General features: G+C 36.2%; 1 long non-coding RNA gene across 1 annotated transcript; it reads left to right on the forward strand.

The window, feature by feature from the left end:
- Positions 1 to 2524: 2524 nt before the first annotated feature.
- LOC139592618 (uncharacterized) lies at positions 2525 to 12994 on the forward strand. The gene is made up of 5 exons (XR_011680061.1): positions 2525 to 2680; positions 5408 to 6064; positions 10464 to 10583; positions 11479 to 11662; positions 12001 to 12994. It is a non-coding gene; the product is annotated as an uncharacterized lncRNA (long non-coding RNA).
- The last annotated feature ends 8154 nt before the right edge of the window (positions 12995 to 21148 follow it).

Raw genomic sequence — 21148 nt, forward strand, 5'->3', positions numbered from 1 at the left:
ATGTGTTGGATTATTGTTGTTATCATTCCTGTGTTCAAAAACATACTGAATAGGAGTCAGAATTTTTTGAAAATAGAGTGGTATGTGAAAGGAGTCCCTTAATGTTGGGAGTCCTGGATCAACATTTCTTTGGTGTCTTAGAGCTAGGTAAGCTGTGAGGGGAAGACTGCTCAGCTGTCCAGTCCTTGTTGCCACAGCCTTTTTCTCTGTGCTTTAATGAATAATTCAGTCATGCTGGAAGGGTTTTCAAATGAGGTATAAATGATCACTTTCCATGATTATTGTAAGATCCATCTTGGCAGTAGAGAGGAGCTTGGCTAGGTCTTGGAAGATGCTGAACCATCTTTCCCTCTTCTGAAAAACATATGATATGGCTTTTCTTCATCCGTTATGATCCTAAAACATTTAACCTAAGTACCCTTGTTACAATAAATTACTGGTAAAATCAGTGGAGGATTATAGCATTTTCAGATTACTACTCAGTTAACTGAAGATGTGAACTGTCTTCTGGACAGCCCTGTTTATCTCTGTTTTAAACCAGGAGCTGGACTGACTTGGTTTCCAACCTGAAATATCCTGAATTCTAGAACTCATGTCTCAGTGTTTTGCAGTAAGAAGCATCTAATTTGATATTCTTTTGTCACATACAAAATGAAGCAAAGACTTTTAAAGTTGTGTAGACAGCCACATATCTAGGATTGATGGGGCTATTTTCTTCAATTTTAGATCAAGTGCTGGAATTACTTCCTAACTAAAAGATTTTCTGAATATTAATGGTTGTAGAATATTTGGAAATGTAAAACTGAATAATCAATTCTTTCTCTTATGTTATTTTTGTTACTTTTTTATGTGGAAAAAAGAGTAATTTGCAATACCTTGAATAAGGTGAAGTAATACAAGAGTGGTTTTCAGTACATTGATTTTGCTTTGTGATAAAGGAAGTGCCAAATGGTTCAGTGCTCCTAGGTGTATATGAGTCACACTTCTGTTCATCTCATTTTGAAGTGAAATGCTCTGGAAATTGAGTATATGAGCAATGTTGGATAGTCAAGAAGATACTGGTAGAATGAAGTAAGTTGCTTGAAATTAATTATTTGGGAAGTGCTTTGCAAAGCAGAACGGTAAAGGAGGTAAAATTTTTAACTGGCTTATTGAAATCTGTGCACTTTATATTAATCAGTGAATTAGTGATTAATATCCCATTTTATTTTTGTGTAAAGTACAATATCTGAAAACTAAAGTACACCTATCTCCAACATACATAGCCTTCAAGTGCTTTGTCCGTGAAAAATGTATTTTGGTTATTCATTAGGAATTTTATCTGTTTTTTAACTTTGGACATTGATTTCACTGTTTTGAGATGCCTGATATTCTGAAAGTTGTGTATTTTCTAGATAAACTTAGATCCGTATCCCACATATTTGTTTTCTCTATTTGTCTTCACTTTGCCTTCAAATGAATTTTTGGAAAATAATTTTTATTTCTCATTTAATTTTTTCCTTCTGTCCCTTTTGAAGACATCTGAGTTCAAGCTAAAATTACAAGTTGATAGCATTGAAGTGTGTTAATGTTTGGATAGGTTGCTTGTGTGTTTGAGATCTGAGTTAAGAGTCCTTTAATGATTTCTGACACTGAATATCAAAGCACACAAAACAAGCAAAAAACCTGCCCCTTACTATCCTGTCCTCATGATATTAGACACCAAAGGCCATTTTAAAAAAGTAATTTGGCCTCAAAGTCATTTGCATTTGTTCTCCAAACGCCTTCGTAATTTCTGCAATTCAATGTGTATTAAACAGATATATGCCATACATAGTACATACTTTTTTTAATGGAGGCTTTGCACTGGAAGGTTAGCAGCATTGAGGGTGTAGGGTGCTCCCATGGGAATCTTGGGCACAATAAACAGGCCCATGGGGTGCACTGAGTGTATTTATCCCACATTATTGAAAGTCACAGTCAATGTGAACAGTACACTCAATAAATTTGGCCCTGTAAAAACCCATGTGTTTCTAGGCATTAAAAAACCCAAAACCCTAGGGTTAAGCAAGCAACCAGAGCAGGGGATCTCAGCATCATGGTTTGTGTTTTGCCTTTGCTCCAGACCGTTTTGCACCTCAAGTTGTACCCAAGTACTAGAGTGAGTAGAAAAGATCATCTTTGCTGCATTTGTCACTTGCATAGTGAAGGGTGTTGTAAGCTGAGGTACCAAACAGTTTGGGTGTGCAAATAGTCAGCATTGCCTAAGCCATTACCCCTTCAGGATGTGTAGCAGTAGTGATGCCATGCTGCATGGGGTCATGCTGCTGTGCTGTGCTCAACTCTTCAGAATTCTGTGGTCCATTTGCTATATATTTACCCTCTGTGGTAAATTGTGTGGTGCAGCATGGAGCAGTTATCTTCAGGAGAAATCATTGTACTCTGAGTCAAATTTAAGTGAGTGGTGACAGGAGAAATAGTGGATTCAATCAATAACCTGCCTGTCTCCCCGTTTCCCATTTTCCCCATACAGGGAATGATTCATTGTGTGCCCAGATTCTCTCTGTTTCTCAATTAAGAAGCTATGAATTGAAAACTGGCATCGACTTTTCACAATACTGCAAGGTCTAGATCCCCTTGGGCTTTCATCCCTCCTGCAACTGAACACTTCAACCTCCAAAAATTTGTTTTGGCTTTTGAGGTAGGGATGTCATATCATTTTACAATAGTGAGTGTTTCTTTCCACTTGCAGCTATGTGGAAGTCACCACAGGGACCAAGATTGTTCAAGTGTTCAGCAAGAAAAGCTGTATCACGTTCATAAATCTCTAAGTCAAATCTGAAATAAAAGTCATGCAGCAAACCGGAAAATGAATTTTATTTTAAATCGAAACAGGGATCAGCAGATATAGCTTGGGATTTGGAAATGATTAAGTGTAGGATTCAGTTAAGAAGTTTCACCTCTCAAGAAAATATAAAGCAAACATTCTTATTCCTGACCTATAGATCTTCACTGTGTTCAGAATAATAAAATGACTGATCCAATCACATATTGATGCAGAAGCTCTTGGGGCATTTTTACTGAGACACGAGTCAATAATAGATTTTGTAGTTTTGGCTTTTCTTTCCTGGTTAGGTCATGTTTTAGTTTCAGCTCCTCTCCCCCTGAATTATAAGTCCTACTGGTAGATGTTGAAATGTGCAGAATTTCACCTTATTCTTGCTTACATCAATGGGAATTTTGTGTAAATTGAGATTGCAGTCCTGAAAGTACAAGTGTTCTTGCTGTATTTCTTATCTTTTAGACTCATGTTCAGTGAAAAAACTGAGATTCAGAAGGAAATGTATTGAGCAAAGTATATAAATCTGATGTCCTAAGTGGATATAATTACAAAACTAAATTAATGGTGTTTCTAATTGATTCAATTCAATGTGTACTTGTAGTTTTCAGCTTTGAATCCTAGGAAGATTTTCAAAGCCTACTTAATCCTGTCTTCTAGAGACTGTTCCCTACACCAACTATTAACCCAACTTTCCCTTACTTGTCATCTTGTCACTTACTACTTGCTTTTGAGGTTTGGATCATGGATTTCCCTACCATAGCCAAAATGACTTATAGATATTTTCCAAATTTAAATACCACTCTACTGGTACTGTTGTTGAGTCTACACTAATGGTATAGATAACTTCATCATATTTAGCTCCTATTTCTCTTTACTTACTTTGTTGTCTAAGGAAATGACTGATAGTATGAGTTAATGGGGCTTGTAGGGTACGATGAGGTGGTAGGAAAAATATTTTGAGCACTAACATATAATCCCAAAATATCCCTAATCTCTCTGTGCATGAATTATGCATCTGCACAAATTCCATTGGACAATTTGAATTTGAAAAAAAACATGACCAAGAGTAACACTTGCCATTTCCTGGTGGTGACGCTCATACTTTTGATGTGAAACTTTGCTTCTCTCACTCCACAGAAGAATCTGATAGATTGGAGCACTCTCTTCAGTCTCCTGCAAAAGACAGAAATACATGAATTAGCTATTAATCCCAGTCTCCATCTGCCACTGGAAATTTTCACTGACTAGACCATTCTCAGAAACAAAATAATGAAGAGCAAAGTTTATATTTGTAGACTTTATTTTAGTAGGCTTTATGCACAGACTGTGTGGGGAAGCTTTTTTTATTGGGAGACAATTTTTTTGGGAGTGATGTCAAGGTCAGGAATTTTGACCTTTGGGAATAGGAGACAAGATTCCTCCCCGTTCATAGGATCTGAATGCTTTTTCAAAGTTTCTCCGTCATCTCTCTCCTGCCTTTATTTTTCCTTTTGTGATGAATTCTTATGAATGGAAACTGTGTTTTATCTGCTATCATGCCCCACTGAAGGAAAGTACAGGAAAGATTTTAGCTTATATTTCACCCAGATGCTTGATGGGCAAAATCCTCCTTGCTTTGGCATTTTCCTGTGAATTGGAGCAAGCAATGCTGCACTTGATATTATTTCCATTAAGCTTTGTGAGATTTAAGACAGAATCACTGAAGCAGTGACCTCTGACTCTGACAAAAATTTTTTCAAGTCAAAGCTCTTCCCAAGTGCATGATACATAGATTAGCAGATTTGTCAAAACTGACTTTAAGCCATCTTTGGCCTTCCTAAAATTCCCTTGTGTGTTATTTACCTTTCATTGACCTATTGTAAGTACATCTCCACTGAACAATTATACCAGAATCTGAAATTCAGGAAATAATGATTTTGGTTGTCTTGAGCCTCGACCTAACATCAGGAGAATTTAGCTTGGAAATTACTGCTGATATTTGTGAGATCTAATGTTTTGTCTAGCTGTGTTGAAACAATTTACTGAAACATTGATGTTAGGGTTTTTGCCTCCAAAATAAAAAGCTAATGTAAAGTAGTATAGAAAAGGAAACCAAACAGAGATACTTGTTTTACCTTAATCTGAAAAGTAATAATACTAAAACATCCTGCTACATCAATTCTGATTTTAAGAGACTTAAGCATCTGGAAATGAAGATGTGGTAGTCCTAAGCTTTTGTAATAGAATTTGGATCCTGGAACTGGAAGGATGTGAAAAAATTTGCTTACCCTAGCTTCCTGATGAATAAAGCATTCATTATTAATTAATGCTTGGGAAGATAATGCTGTGGTGATGCCTTGAAAAGATGAAAGGGTATGAATCTTTCAGGTTTCAATTCACGTGAAATTTATACACATACTGAACTTTATCTGGAGAAGTTACGCCATGAAAGTTAGTACTGATGTTGGATAGGAAATTCTGAAAGTAATTCTGGAGATAATATTTCAAGATAAACTACTGTTTGGATTAAGAAGAAATATAAGTATTATGTTAATCTTGGTTTGTGATGTCCTTCATCAAATTATCAATATATTGCTTTTGCTGCAGGCAGTTTCTTCTTTCGTCTCTACCCAGATACCTTAGGAGGAATGCTGCTGAAATTGGATTGAGCAACCTGGTCTGAAATAAATTTGACTCTCCACTCTGAATGGCAGGCTGCACCAGAGGATATCCTGAAATCCCTTCCAACCTGAATTATTCTACCATTCTGTGTTATACTGATGAGAGACCAGAACAGGGCCCAGCTAACCAAGGATGTATTTGAAATTTCAGGTGTACTGGAAATGCAAGCAGCTGCCCCAATGCAAGAAGTAAAATTGTGCCTTCTAGCAATAGCTGACTTGAATAAAATCTCCTACTTTTCTAAGGAAACAAAAGAGATACAGATGGGAGTGAATTAGGAAGAGAAAATCTATTGTTCTGATGCTTTAATCCATTTTAATATGTGAGCCTGGAATTCCTCCTAAAACAAAGTCCCTGAACTTTTATTACTAAAAGTAATAAAAATTCAGGGACTTTGTTTTAGGAGGAATTAGGTGCCAGCAGCTATTTTCTAAGAGTTGAGATGACACTGGCCTGAAGAATGACAGCAGGACAGTCAGCTCTGGAGTGTTGCATCAGTGATTCTGCACATCCCAGCCTAAGCCAGAGCTTCTGAAATGTGTTCTCATGACTGGGAATCCAGCTGCTCTCTCTAGGATGCAGGTAAGCTTCAGCTGTCATTTCATATCTCTTCCTCTTTTTTACCTCTTGCTTTTCTCTTGACTGGTATTGATGCCAGAGCTTAGTAAAAGGTAATTCCAGTATTTTCTTTGCTCAGCCTGACTGACTCACTCCTCAGTCAGCAGTCATCAGCACCTGTGCTTTGTGCACTGAACTGAATGACCTTTTCCACCTACTCAGGACAAATACTTTTTTTCCTTAGCAAAGATAGGGCCTTTCTTCACCAAGAGTGAACACATCAATTTAGAGCTAAGTGGGAAAAACCAAATTCTGGCATCCTAGTTTCAGCAGGCAGCCTTAGTTTATATGCCAGCAAGTTGCATGGCATTATAACACATTTTTATTCAAACAAAAATGAACAGTTTCCATAGTTACGAAAAAATTATAAGATGCTATACAAAACTGGGAAATGAATGCATTATCATTACAGGATACAATTGACAATGAATAAGAAGAGCCCTTTCTTTTAGTTTTAACCAGCTGGGTGGTGACATCATGCCAGTTGGTATTATATGCAGTGCAAAATCTGAAAGAATACTGAACCCTTTATGGAGTGAATACATAAATGTATAGCTAGTGTATTTCCAGGTATGCCTCAGATATAGATATATATATATCATTGGAATCTTTGTAGAGACAGTCATTTGGAATAGAACTGGTGCCTTTGCTCTCTCTCATACAAGAGAATGTTTTCTTTCTGTTGGGGAAAATATATTTGATTTTCATTACTTGTTTTGAAGGCATGAAAAGAAAAATTTTCAGCATTCTGGTAGACACATTTTGACTTCATAACCTCTCTTGATACACTACATAAATGGCTTGACTTAGCTGAGAATTGCACTGCTGCCAAAATTGGTGAATCGTGAATTTAGCTAAACTTTGGCAATCTAATTAGAGCAATTGACATGCTTCTGTTAGTTTGTGTTGATGGGAATCAGGTATCTATATACAGCCATCTATGCTTGCATGGCTTCTTTCCACAGTTCATGACTGACCTGGATTTGGGTGGCAAGACATATTGGAGAGTCTGCTGCCAGAGTTAAAAAATATTTCTGTAGACAGAAAGAAAGCAAAAGCTTAGGGATGTGCCCTTTGGTGATCATCTGAGATTATGAGAACTACAAAGAGGAGGCAATTTTCATTGTACAGAACTGGTCAGGAGGATCATGTCATACAGCATGGCTTATCACAGACCTGTACATTTACTATCCTTGTGGTCACTGTGAAGGGCTCCATAATGGTTGTACCTGACAACCATCACAGGAATAAAATAAATGCAAGTATAAATAAATAGAAAAAAGTAGATATCATAAACATTGGTAGCTTAAATATAAAATATTATTCTGCAAGTCAAGGAGAAGTGAGAAAAAGCTGGCTAAAGAAACAAAACTAAAACCAAAATAATTTTTCCAGCGTATTTGGAAAAGAAGCCAGATGGCCTGTACTGTGATAGCCAGACTGTAGAAGGAGCACTCAAATAGCATGAGGCCATTTCAGGGAAGCTCCATGAGTTTCATGTATTCATGTTCATTGTGGAAGAAGCAAAAATGTTTGCACCCTGTAGGGCTCTAACACAGGAAAAAAAGGAGTCAAGCAAAGGATTTGTTTAAACCACACAGACTGCAGAAGAGTATGTGGTACAATTAGATGGAAGGAATCCCCCAAAATCATCAGGCTGGTTAATTTTCACATACTAGTTCAAACACTGCTGAAGTATGAAGCATGTTGTGCTTGTAGGCTCCCTTTGGAGCAGCCCTGGTATCCAGAGACAGGAGAATGGCAACTCTTACATCCTAAATAAAAAATTTTGGTGGGAGCAAAGTGGGGAAGCATAGGCTGCCATTCTGAATCCTGTACTGGGCAGATCAGCAGAAGCTTTGGTGAAGGGCAGATTTCGGCACAGCTCTGTTGGCAGAGGTTGTGCTTTTTTTATGGCTTCTTGAAGTTCTTTCAGAGCAGCAGCAGGAAGCATATCAATGGGATGATTTAGTCCGCTAAAATAATGTACTGAAGTTTTCAAAAGGCAAACATTCTCCTAGAGCTTTTAAGGCACTGGTGGAGCAAGAGGAAAGATTGTAACATGGATGAGTCATTGGCTGAAAGATAAACCAATTAATGGCTTGGTCAGAGACAGTGAGAAAATGTGCAGATGATACTGTGTTATTCAAGGTACTGAGGGGGTCAGTGGCAGACAGCACAGACTCATAACAGGGCTTTACAAGATCCATGTATGAATGAAGTGTTAGGCAAAATTTAATACAGATAAATGTAAATTGATCCACTGGGAAAAACAGTCTAAGCTTTGCATTCACATGATAGGCTGTGAGCCTGCCATCTCCCAGCATTTTCCAGTCTGATTATCTTAGTTTTGGGCAGATTTAAGTGGGATCCGTATCTGTTTGTAATGAAGGACAGAAAGCAAATCACTTTCTATATGTGCATTTCAGGAGAAAGAGATAATTTTCTCATTCAAGCCGTAGTCATTTTTGAATGAGAGAGGAAGGTCTTGAATTGTACTATAACCTGTTCCATTAACAGAGTAGCACAGCAGTTTCCATTTTTAGATCACTTCACAGTGTGCAGCAAGGGAGCAATTTCATTGCCTTCCCAATACAATCTGGGCTTTACTGTGTATATGGGCTTTTTAATTAGCCCCCCTCCCCCCCTGCACACATATTTATACAGGGAAATTTATTCAAGAAAATGCACTTTTGGGTACATTTCCAAGTTTTGTGTGTAAAATAGCATTAGATGTGAAAAAAAGCAGAACCATTTCAAATTATTATGTCACCCAGACAGGAAAGAAAACAACATGATGTCGAAAAACCAAATGATTGAATATTCATGAGAATAAAACCTATTTAAACCAAAGTTGTTACAGTCAACCATTTATAAGCAATCCACATGTTGAAATTTGTATTCTGTATATATTTGATAAGCAACTGGAAATTGTAAACAATGAAGTAAAAGCCAGTCAAATCACAGAGTAACTAACAGCAGTGAAAAAAACCCCAGCATTTAAAAGTGCTTTTGTTTCTTGAAATTGTCTGTGCTGCTTTAATATATCACTGGGCTAGAATATTACCTGCAACAGAGCCTTGTTTAATAAATATGGGATCTTACTCTGGAATCCAAATTTCTGATGCCCCTGCGAGTTGATGGTGTTGGCAGGTAACTGTCAACATTTTGGATTATTATACCAAAAAATAGTCCTGCTCATGTCTGATACCAGGGGCTGGGGACGTACGTGACTCATTTGGAGACATAATCCAGCACTCAAACACCACATGTTAATTGCTTGCTTGGCACAGCAGTTCTGTCTGAATTTTGTTGCTTATCCTGTAAATCATTACGAAATCCTGCCTGTCTTCTATAGAAAAAGAACATGACACAGCAAGAAAACCAATGTATATAGAAGCTGTGATTGTCTGTGCTCACACAGGAGAATCAAGGCTAGAATAGAAATTGCTTGCTTAATTTGTTGGGTATAACTTTCTGTCTCGCCCTTAGCTCCTTGTAAACAGCTTATGCCTTTCTTGTGGCTTAGGAGCTTTCATGGATGGTCATAATCCCTCACATTTCTAGCACGTTATCTATCTATAGGCCTGTGGCATTAGTGCATTAGAGCACTACCTGAAAAATAGTAGCAAATTTGTAATGGGAATAATAATTTAATATCAGAAAATGTGACAAAAAGAAGATGGATATAATGATAGTAAATGGCAGATAGTCACAGAAAAGAGACATTCTTATTCTGAATTATTTGACTGAAAACATAACTGTAATTTCATGTCACCTAAGGTTTGCTTGGAAAAGTTAAAATCTTTAACAGAAGGCTGTAAATAATATTGCCGTACTAGACAGATGTTGCTTTAAGCTGTCCTCCTTACAAATATAAAGATGTCCTTTTGGTCAGGGATCAGAGACAATGCAGTATAATTGCTCATCTAGCCAGTAGCCTGAGGTAGGGGAAGGTGAATGCTTAGAATGACTAACTGTCTAAGTCCAAGCCGTACTGGAAACAAACTGCTGTTGAATAAAAAATATATTTGATGGTGTAAATTTTTTAAAAAATATTTTAAAAATACAGAAGACAAATTTGTCTAATCACGCATTATCTGAAGACATATTACAGCTAGCTCTTTGCAAAGTGGTGGGATAGTATTATGATTATTATCTGAAAGGCCACTAAAGGTAGGCTGTGAAGTCTCTTAGGTATAAGTGCATTGTGTAACCAGATTGTGCAAAAGTAAACTTCTGCATATAGCATTTTTATGATTATCCAAAAATAGTGACTAGATAAGATTATCTTTGATTATGAGGACTAACTGTAAATACCAAGCTACTATAACTAATTATTGCAATCTTACACTATTTACAGATCTTGGAAGGAAAAGCTCCCAGCTTTTTCCAGCACAGAGCATCTTGGGGTCAACAGCTGAAAAAATGAAGTAGGAAACTCATTGCTTGCACCTGAAATGCATTACTTTTCCTTAATAAGGTATTTTTTCTTTCTGTTTCCATCTTTAAGGATAGCAGAGAATTTCCTAAAGGCAAAAAATACTGTAAATTTATTTGTAGAAATGGTATATTTTATCAGTGTGAGGATCAGAAAGAACCTCAGGCTCATTGGATCTTGAGAGTGCCTTAGGAATAAGGACAAATAGACTTAGTGCAGATGTTTGAAAACATAAAAATGGGTTTTGTATCCGAAGAAAATTAAAAGCCATACTGACGTTTCAAAGTGTGCACTTGCTAACTGATGAATGTGTGTTGATATACTGAGGTAAACTGTAGAACTTCAAATGCACTTAAAAAATAAAATTTATTGCATTCACTTGTTTTAATATCTTCATGCTAAAATAAGAACCATTATTTCAGTAAATTTCATTGAATTATAGCATCTATTCATCTATGCAAGCAAACTGTTAAAAAAATGTTCTTTATCTGGTTTTAGAGCTTATTTATACAATACAACAATTTATACAGACAACAATAGAGCTTATTTATACAATACAACAATTTACTGGAAACAGCAATGAAATAATAATAAATGAACAATAACAGCAGGAACATTAATAATAGAGTGTACAAGGGAGATGAACATTTCCCATGCAAGTGGTCACCATCTAGAGGCCTGTCCTCAGGAATAATCAGTATTAATGCATATAAATCTGTTTAATGACACCTGTAGTAGAAAAACAGCACACAGTGGGGATTTTGTCAACTGACATTCTCTTGAAGCATGTGAAAATTTTTGTATATCATGTAAATGGCACACAGTTAATATAATTCTAAGTGAGAAGAGGCACTACTAAAAATAAAAGCAAAATATTGAACAATCTACTTTGTTAACAACTTTATCTTGTCATATAGTTTTTCTAATTATGTTATAGATAAAATACATGCCTGAAGGACAGCATCCTGTGGCAGTGACCCACATTCCAGCTGTTTGTGGGGAACTGCTGCCTGTAGGATGGACTCACATTGAAGAAGTTCATGGAGAACTGACTCCCATGGGAGGGACCCCACAGTGCAGCAGGGGAAGGACTCCTCTTCCTGAGCAGTGGCAGAAACAAGGTGTGATGACCTGATCATATTATGACCTGACCATATTATGACCTGACCATAACTCCCCATGCCCTGTTTCCCTGCATCTCTGAGGGGGAGGAGGTAGAGGGGGGAAGCAGGAAGAGGTAGGGGGAAGATATTTTTAAGATTTATTTTACTCCTCATTATCCTGCTCTGATTTTGTTAGTAATAAATTCAGTTAATATCTCCAGTTTGAATCTCCAGTTCTTCTCCAATATCTCCAGTTAATATCTCCAGTTTTGCCCGTGACAGTATTTGCTGAGTGATATCTCCTGGACCTTATCTCAACTCATGAATCTTTGTTATATTTTCTCTCCCTTGTCCAGCTGAGAAGTGGAGTAATAGAGCAGCTTTGGTGGGTATCTGACATCCAGCCAGGGTCAACCCACTCAAATGTCAATGACATTTTGGAAACTCAAAGTCACAGGCACGCTGTACTACCAAACCTGTATGCGTGACTTATGGAAATGGATTTGATTGGTGTGCAAGCTAACAAAATAAGTCACTTGATTACTGATGATCATGAGTGAAGATATGGAAGAATGAAGATATAGAAGTGTGAAGATGTCAAGTAATGCATAATTAAAATGACTGATTCATGATCAAGGCACTATTTTCACTCCCTACACGGAGGAATCCTTCCCCAAGCATTATTGATTCTTGGTTCAGGTTTTGACTTCTCTGTACAACTCTGCTGCTCTAATATCTAGAAAGGCAGGTGCTGCCATTGCATACCAAGGAAACATCTTGCAGCAGGTCAAAGGGTGTCACATCAACAGGATCACCTTTGTTGCTATTACAGTGCTCACAGACAATTTTACTGTCTCCAATAACTCTATGGAAAGAGCCTGAGTTGACATTTCAGCCTACACAGGGTGGTGATATAAAACTAATTAATTATCCTGCTAAGATGAAAACAAAAGGGGACGAAAAGTGAAAGCATACACAGACACAGGCATAAATCAATTTTTGTCTTTTAGCATATTGATGCGTATATTTTTGTGAGGGCTGAAGTCACAAATACGCTGTTGTAATTAATATTGTGCTCCAGTGACTTAGGAATAATTTCTGCAGTAAGCCCAGGGGGCCTGTGGATGACCCTTCTGCAAAGATGAGTTGAACTCGCAGAACTACTGATTACACTCCTGGGGAATTGGGGGACTCTGGAGGACCATTGTGCCATCCACCTCTTGAGAACCTAAAGGTGTTTCATTGCATATAGATTTCTATAAAATAATAGAGGTTTTTCTTGAGGGTAATGACAGAATTTATTCCAGAAGCACAAAACTAAAAAAGTGAACAGCTATTTTCTCAAGGGCTAGAAAAGAAACAACAATTTTCTGAAAAATCCTGGAATACAAAATTACAATTGATAAAATAAATACAGGTGTGACTTATCTTGTTGGCTGATAAGTATCTGCTTTCTTATTGGATTCCTGCTGGCCCATTTGAGGGCTGTCTTGCTGCTGTGCTGATTTAAATCCTTTATGGAAAATTTTGAATGTCCTTTCTTTTGTTTTTATGTCATCTTGCTGCAGGACTGACCAAAAAGAAGATATCTGGTGAGACTGAGGATATGAGAAGTTGGGGCTTAGTAACATGTTTTGTACACTGGGCAACACTGAAAATGACAATTTATAAAATATCAGATTATCTTTTGGACTATGATTAGTGGGATATTTCCAAGTAGAAAAACACACCAGAGACAATTTTTTGAATACAGACAGTATTATTGACTGCTGTGCAAAAACCACCTGGTGGTCTGTGATTTCCACTGTGGCATTTCCTGCCAGCTTGCCAGAAGTTGCATCAGTTTACAAAATATGCATTTTTCTTCTTATAAAGCAGACTTCATAGGAATGCATTTACTATTTTTTAAATCCTTCAATAGCAGATATAGCTTGCCAAGGATAAAAAAAATTCTCATAAATATATGATAGTTTGTTTTATTCATTCACAATTGTATCTTACAAGATACAATGTGTATTCCAGGGGCTTTTAAGATATTTTGTCTGCTGACTCTTTATGGACTCAAAGCAATTTAAAAAAGTAGAGTAAATTTCCACTTATTTGTATTTCTGAAAGTATTTTAAAAATGTGGTTATGACTAACAGGCTGAACATATTTTGTAAATGTTTTATGACTTTTTTTCTGAAATGATTGTGAAGTACATACTTAAGTGTAATGTATACCAACAGGCAAGCTATAACTGCTGAATGTTAAACAATTTCTCATTTTTAGTTACACTTCTGGCATTTAATTGACCTTTCAAAAAAGAAAGCACACATGCAGAAATTCATCTAAAGTGCACTTGAAGCAGTGATTTGTCCCAGCCTTGGTTGAATTTTGAGATATAAAATCAGTAAATTTTTGTTTCCTTTTATGATTTTGTTAATTAATGGTATTGTTTGGGTGTTTTTTTCCTCCCGGCCCACCCCCCCCCCCCCCCCCCCCCCCCCCCCCACTTCTTCATTTATTAAAGACTTAAAATTATGAGAGGAAAATGATTTGTAAGAAAAGCTAGGGGCCATTCTTGGAAGCTATATTCACTTCCTAGGTGTGTCTGGGCATTTATTTGAGCTCTGGGAAGGCACATGCATTATAAAATTCACATTTATACATAAAAAATGAAGTCTAGATGATTATAATAATCATCTTGTCTGGAAATCAGGTACCATAGCTAGAGTTTGGGCAGAAAATATGCTGATATTAATAGCTGAGCTATCCAAGTACATTTTGCACCTCAATACAACTGAGACTGCATATCTGCATGTTTGTAGGGAGGCAGTATTGTGTATCACACTTTTGGAAGTTATCTTATCCACTCAAGAAATGTGACTGCTTTATGTCTCTCTCTAAATGCTTTATGGTTCTGTACTCTTAGTGTCATGCAAATTTTTTTCTTCTAGGGGAAAAATAGCATCAGCATGTCTGATCATTGCTCCTAATCCTTACATGCTGTTTAGGAATTGTGTCCATCTGGTGGTTTTGCATGAAGTGTCCCAGTTACATAGGAACACATGTTCTAGTCATAGATTTCAATAAATGCCTTCTGATTCTTAGCCTAGAACTCTTGAACCTTGTCTCTTCCTACAGTCTTTCTTCCACCTATCCTCAGTATTATAATTCTGGAGAGGTTTTTAATTCTCTGTGCATTTAATCTATAAAACTAGATCAGTTTTATAGATTAAATGTACAGATCATTCACTGGTCAGTGTAGTTTCTATTTCTGCTACTCCCTTTCTTTGTCTACCTACACTGTAAACCTTATTTGAAATATAAACTATTGAAGTTAGGAAACAATCAGGTTGTATTACATGTGGTAATAAAATGGGCAGAGAAACAGAAATGCAAATTTTTTCTGTTGTTGAAGAGAACAGAGAAGATAGGAATGATCCTGTTAAATTGTTTTCAATATTAGTTCCATTATTGCAATTGACAGCTAATTCTCTTGTGCTACTTTCTCCTTTTTCCTGTTTGGTATCTGGATCTGTGAAATATTTCAGTAAAATATTTCAAAATTTTCCATGGAGAACATGGACGTTTTTTAGATGTATACTTAAACATATCAGACAATTCACATGTATATATCATCTACACGTGCATATTTTTATTTCCATATTTTTAAATTTTATGCTATGTTTACCTGAGGACATGAGTGGATATGTATATACATATATATATATAGCATTCAGTTTGATTTTTTGTTAGTTATCTTTCACAGCCACTTTTAATTTGAAGTTTTTATGTAAACAAATTTTTTCAGATACTCTTTTAAATATTTTTTTAAATACAGTTTCCCAGATTACAAGCATTTGATGAAGTGTTCACAATGTTTAACATTGATCTCCAGTAAAATTGAAGGAACCTGATGTTAATGCTCTCTAGTTACAACCCTTATGCAGAAATGCTGAAAGAGCTGATTTACTATTGATATAGCAGGATTTATGTAATTTTGATTTTTTTTTTCTAGTGCACACTAGAGAAAAAGTTCTTGGAGAAGCCCGCATCTCTTGTTTGTATGCATGAAAGAGAGGACTAGTCTAATTCCCCCGTCTGGCTGAATTGGCCTGTCCTTTTTCTATGCAAAATGTAAACCCTTTGATAGAAGTTATTGATTCAGACATGTTCCATAGGAGTCTATAGTTCTTATCTCTCATTGGACCAGGAGTTTGAGTTTCATGGTCTGAAAGTACACTGAGCATCAGTAGTGCATTATAGTCTCTCATCCTGGTGTGGTCAAGAATATCTTGGAGTCACAGGGTGTTTATTTCTGGCACAAGATTCTGCAATCTTTTCTTTTGAAGAGCTTCTTTTTTAAAAAATTGTCGTTTTGCTTTGAAAATTTCTTGATCAGGTCTAATCTTGCATCATTTAGAAATTATTAAAAATTCTTTGACTGAAAACCAAAAAATGTTTGTTACAAATTGTTATAATTGTGAAACAAGTGAACTTAGCAGTAATATCTTGACTAAAGATTTAAAGTATATAATGGTGAATTAATTCTTAAAGTGTCATCCTTTTTTTTACTTGATGTATGTTTTATTCCTGCTCACAGAAATTGATATTCCAGAGGAAATTGGCTACTGCAAGCATGAAGCTGTCTAAAGAAAAAAACTACATCAGCTAAGGTAAGATAATCAGCTAAGATGCATCATTTTTTAAAATAGATTTTTGCACCAATGATAGAAAGAGCAACCTCTGGTTGGACTCTTAAACAGCTTGTAACCTCTCTCTCTCTCCTGAAAATGAGAAAGAGAGGAAGGTGCTCATTCAGCAGGCTAGAAATGTTTGTCAAAAAATATTAAAATAGATGTTGCTAACCTTCTCACATATACCCATTATCAAAGACCTAACATTTTGACACTAGAAGTATTTAAATGCTGTCCTGGTTTGTTTTTCTCTATGCAAAGTTTAGGAGAGTGTTCCACATGGTTGGTTTTAAAATGTGTTTTACGTGGGAGGCTTACTTGCGTTTTTCACTCCTATAAACTGTGCTCTAAAACTAAAAAACATACTGCTGTATGAAAAAATCTGCTATTTTTCTGTGTAGGCATTTTCTGAAGATATTGTTTTTGTGTAATGATGTAAACTTAAGAATTATACAGACCTGTTTAAAAAGTTATCAATCTGTTTATGTGACTGCAATCATTATTGATATTTGTCTCTTTTTTTGGAGTGTGATGCAATACCAAAACCATCCCTTTCACTGTTATTTGGCAAGGTCCAGGGATGCTTCATTTAAACATCCACTTTTCTACATAGATTCTATGAAAGGAAAAATTCTACCTGAATATAAAACTTCATAATTGAGATTCTGTAAAATATTCTAGAAGTAATTTTAAGTGTTGGGACTAAGATTGTATTATAATATTAAAAAGATCATCAAAACAGGAAGTAATTTGTCTTGCTCTACACATAAAATGGATATTCTGCAAATGGCTCGGATAGGAATTCTAATCTGTCTAAAAGAAAGAACTGAACATTCTTATCATATCTTTGTTTAAAGTGTAGCTGTGCCTACAAAATCATATTCGCAACACAGAGGATGAACACAGCTATAAATATATTTTTAATGTCGGTCTAGCTTTCTTAAGGATTAAATCTAGGTTGTTTAAAAATTCGTATATAGCAATTTGTTCTAAATAACAATTTAATTGCAAATGGGAAGTGGTGAAAAATTCCTTGTTTTGCTTGGCTTCCATGTGTGGCTTTTGATTTACCAGTTAAATTGTCTTTATCTCAACCCATGAGATTTTTCACTTTGACTCTTCCAGTTCTGTCCCCCATCCCATCAGTGGAGTGAGTGTGGCGACTGGTTGCCTGATGGGGTTAAGCCATGACACCATCCGAGCATGAAAGTGGCATGTGCAGAGCAAACTACCCTGAAAGGTTTAGAACAAATGGTAACAGGAGAATGAACTATACGTCAAACTAGCCCTAGTATTATTACTTATATCTTTAGTTGATTTGCACAAGTCTGTGTTTCCTCTGCTCTTTTCTACATCAAAAAGAAGACAAATACCAAGATGGAAGCCAAGCCAAATCCAGGATGTTGTTAAATGTATCTGCTTTCAATTTCCCTGAAAGGGTGGGAGTCCATCCCCTCACAGGTCACTTCTTTTTTGTCTTGAACCTTCATTTAGAAGGAAGAATTTGTAATAACTATTGCATATTTAAAATCAATTTCAGAGGTCATGAGGGAAACAGTCTTTATGCACTGGCTGCAAAATACCCGACCTGTTAGTCTGATGTTCTCTGTACTGAAGCTGTGCTTTCATGCTCCTGTGGGCTAGACTTTAAAAACATCTTTTAAAAAAGCCCTGAAGTCCTGTGTCTGTATTAACCTTATCAGTGAACTATTTCAATAACAACATTCAGAGTATCTCTCCTAATAAATAGTACAGGGAGAAACAGCTCTGCTAAAAATCCACCTTTGTGCTCTAAGCAATTAGGGAGAAGCAATCAAAGCACAAGAGGATGAGCTTAGTCATCATTGCCCCATTTGTCAGTGGTTGCCCTGCAGTCTTTATCTACTATAACTGAATTTGTAGACCCTAGGAACTACTGGGATTAACTTCTAGTCCTGAAGACTGTGGGTTAACCACCCCATTCTCCTTCAGCAGCCAGAGATGTCTGGCAAAGGCATCCACAATGAGGGATGGCAAAGAGAAGATGTGTACCCAGGGCTTCCAGCAGCTACATCAGCTCAGATGGAGGGTTAGCAATTTGAGTTACTGGTTCCCATTCACACCTTAAAATTGCCTTTTCTAAGCAAAGCACTTAGATTTAGTGCATGACAGCACACCCTAACACACTAGCAGAGGTAAATGAACTTGTCACACATAGCCTATACCACCACCACAAAATTTGGCTGGGTTTTTGTCCTAGTGTGAAATTCAGGCTGCCAGTCCTTCTCCTCAAAAAATGGTAACGTGTAACAGGTCAACCAGCCTGCAGATTTTACCCCAGATTATACAGTTTCTCAAGTTCTCTTCATTTCTCTGCATCCCATCTGTCCATTTTGTTGAAATTAGAAAAAATAAGGACAAATAACCTTCTAGACATTTATCTTTTTTTTTTTTAGGTAAATAACATTAGGGAGATATACAGGGGACTGTGCAGACAGTTGTGTGAATAATGTATGTGATTAATTTATGTTTTGGTTCTGTTTTTTTGTTGTTTGTTTGTTTGGTTTTTTTGTTGTTGGTTTTTTTTTTTAATTATTTATTTTTTCTTTCCCAGCTGCACATCTTTTTCACTTTGAGTGCCTGTGCTTTTAGACTTCCAGTAAATTCAACAGTTTTCTTTATGCATATAAACATACCTCAGAATGACAGAACCATTAATTTATATAGTGGGTAAGTGATTTGACAGAAAGTTGCCTAATGGTTAGGAGAACATAAACCGTTGGATAAAAGCTAAACAGCAAAGTCGAAGTCTTTGGTTGTTAAACGTAATTGTCCTGAAATCTCAGAATACTGCTCTGCTTATAGAATAGAGCTGTTATAACATCTTTTGCCCTCTTTAAGTCCAAGCTGCTTTAATTTTATCATATGAAATCCTGTATCATATCTGTTTGCAGTCTCACTCTACACATGATTAAAAAATTATATCCTTTAGTATGATGAATCTTTCTCTGAGTCTACATCTTTATTTTGTTACTTGGGCTTTGATGTTCCTAGGTCAGCAAAACTCAAAAGAGACTTATCAGAAAATTGTGCCTTTGCTTATAAAGCAATTTAATATAAAAGTAATCTAAATTTTGTTCTATTCACTAATTACATGTAGCTGCCTCGTGGCTAGTCAGAACAAGATTAAATTGCTAGGCAAAAGTCCTATCAGTGTGAGTGATGGCAATGTACTTGAGGTTGTCACTGTGTATATCTATCTATCTGTCATGAATACTGGGATGAACTTTAAATTCAGGTTCTAGTAAAGTAGTATCCACAAAATAAGTGAGGAAGGACAAAATAAGTGAGGAAGGAGAAGGAAAAAACCCCGACTTTCATTCACGCTATTCAAGAATGTTGGAGGTGTTTTTCATTTGAAATGGCAGGTTGGCAATCTGTAGTTCATTGCTGACAAGGAGATTTGCTAAAGTTTTAAAATAGGCAGGTTTCAATATTGTTGATTCTTTCTAAAACTCAGTCTGGTTTGTTTGTAGCACTGAATAAATTCATTATTTACTGTTAAAAACCATGCAGACTGACAGTTATTTTTATCCAAGAAAATTACGTCAGAGAAAGTGAGTGTTACCATTACCATCTGGCTTTTTAAATACTGGAAAGTAAGAGATGCAATAAATGCCCTATGGGCAAAATCCAGGAGTTTTTTAATGGCTCAGGGGATAGTAGATGTAATCTGAATTGCAGGGCATAGTAAGAGAGGAGAATTAAAGACCAAAGGTTAGCAATGGTGTTTGCGGCACTTCCTGTTGACAGATGCTTTAGGGCAGAAGAAGAAGGTCATTGATCTAAAGGTCTGAAATAGCAGTGTCTGTATTTTTTTATCACTTGCTTTTGCAAGATTTGACATTTTCCTTCTCCTGCAAGTCTAGCCTCCTAGCAGAAGTCAATACCCAACATGGATACAGTTATGAATATAACTATATGATTCAAATATTGCTTCACATAGGTTATGTAATAAAACTATCAGAGATATATATGTATGTATAATATTCAAAGTACAAACATGTTATTTTGTTTTCCTGAATTAATTAGAAGACAATGGAATTTGCCACATGACTTCCTTTAAAAAAGGATATATATTAATTTATTGTTGTTACATGATTATTTATGCAACAATATATTGGCTTTATAGTTCTTGGTATAGTGACCACATGAAGACTTTTACCTCTGCCTCCTGCTGCGATCTTAGATTAGAAGCAAGAGGAGAATGAAGCATACATGAAGGTAACTTTTGGGACAGGTTTCAATTGATGATGCTATTTGCTGTGAAAGCTAATAGAAGAAGGATGTATGCAATTTATGATCTTTTAGTTCATAACCTGAGGACTGAAAAGAGTGATTTCATCCACAAGAAGGAGAAGTAAAAAGAAAATGAAATGATTTTGAGGTATTGTATATAGAAATTTGCCTCAAAATAATTGATACCAGTTTTAAAAGCTCTGAGAAAAAGATAAAGACTGACGGAGCATAGTCTTTCTATGCTCAAAATCAATATATTTATTTCAGTTTCTCTTTTTGATTTTGTCAAAATGATGCTGATAACATGGTCAGCTTTCTCTTCAGCCTGTGGGCAGCTGTGATCTTCTTTTAGGCTTTGCAGTAGGTACTCATCTATCCCTTAGTTTCATCTTCCCTGGGGCAGCTCTTGAATTATATGGAAGCTGCAGAATTTCTAAGCTCCAGAGCTTCATGGAATGTCTGTTTTGTATTTTCCTGCTCTACCCACCCTAGTTTTGGATCTGTGTTCTGGAATGTACAAAGACTCATGACTTGTTTCTACATT

This window comes from Agelaius tricolor, unplaced genomic scaffold (assembly GCF_023055355.1).
Source record: "Agelaius tricolor isolate 1412-34295 unplaced genomic scaffold, bAgeTri1.0.p SCAF_8, whole genome shotgun sequence".
In the NCBI taxonomy this organism is placed as follows: Eukaryota; Metazoa; Chordata; class Aves; order Passeriformes; family Icteridae; genus Agelaius; species Agelaius tricolor.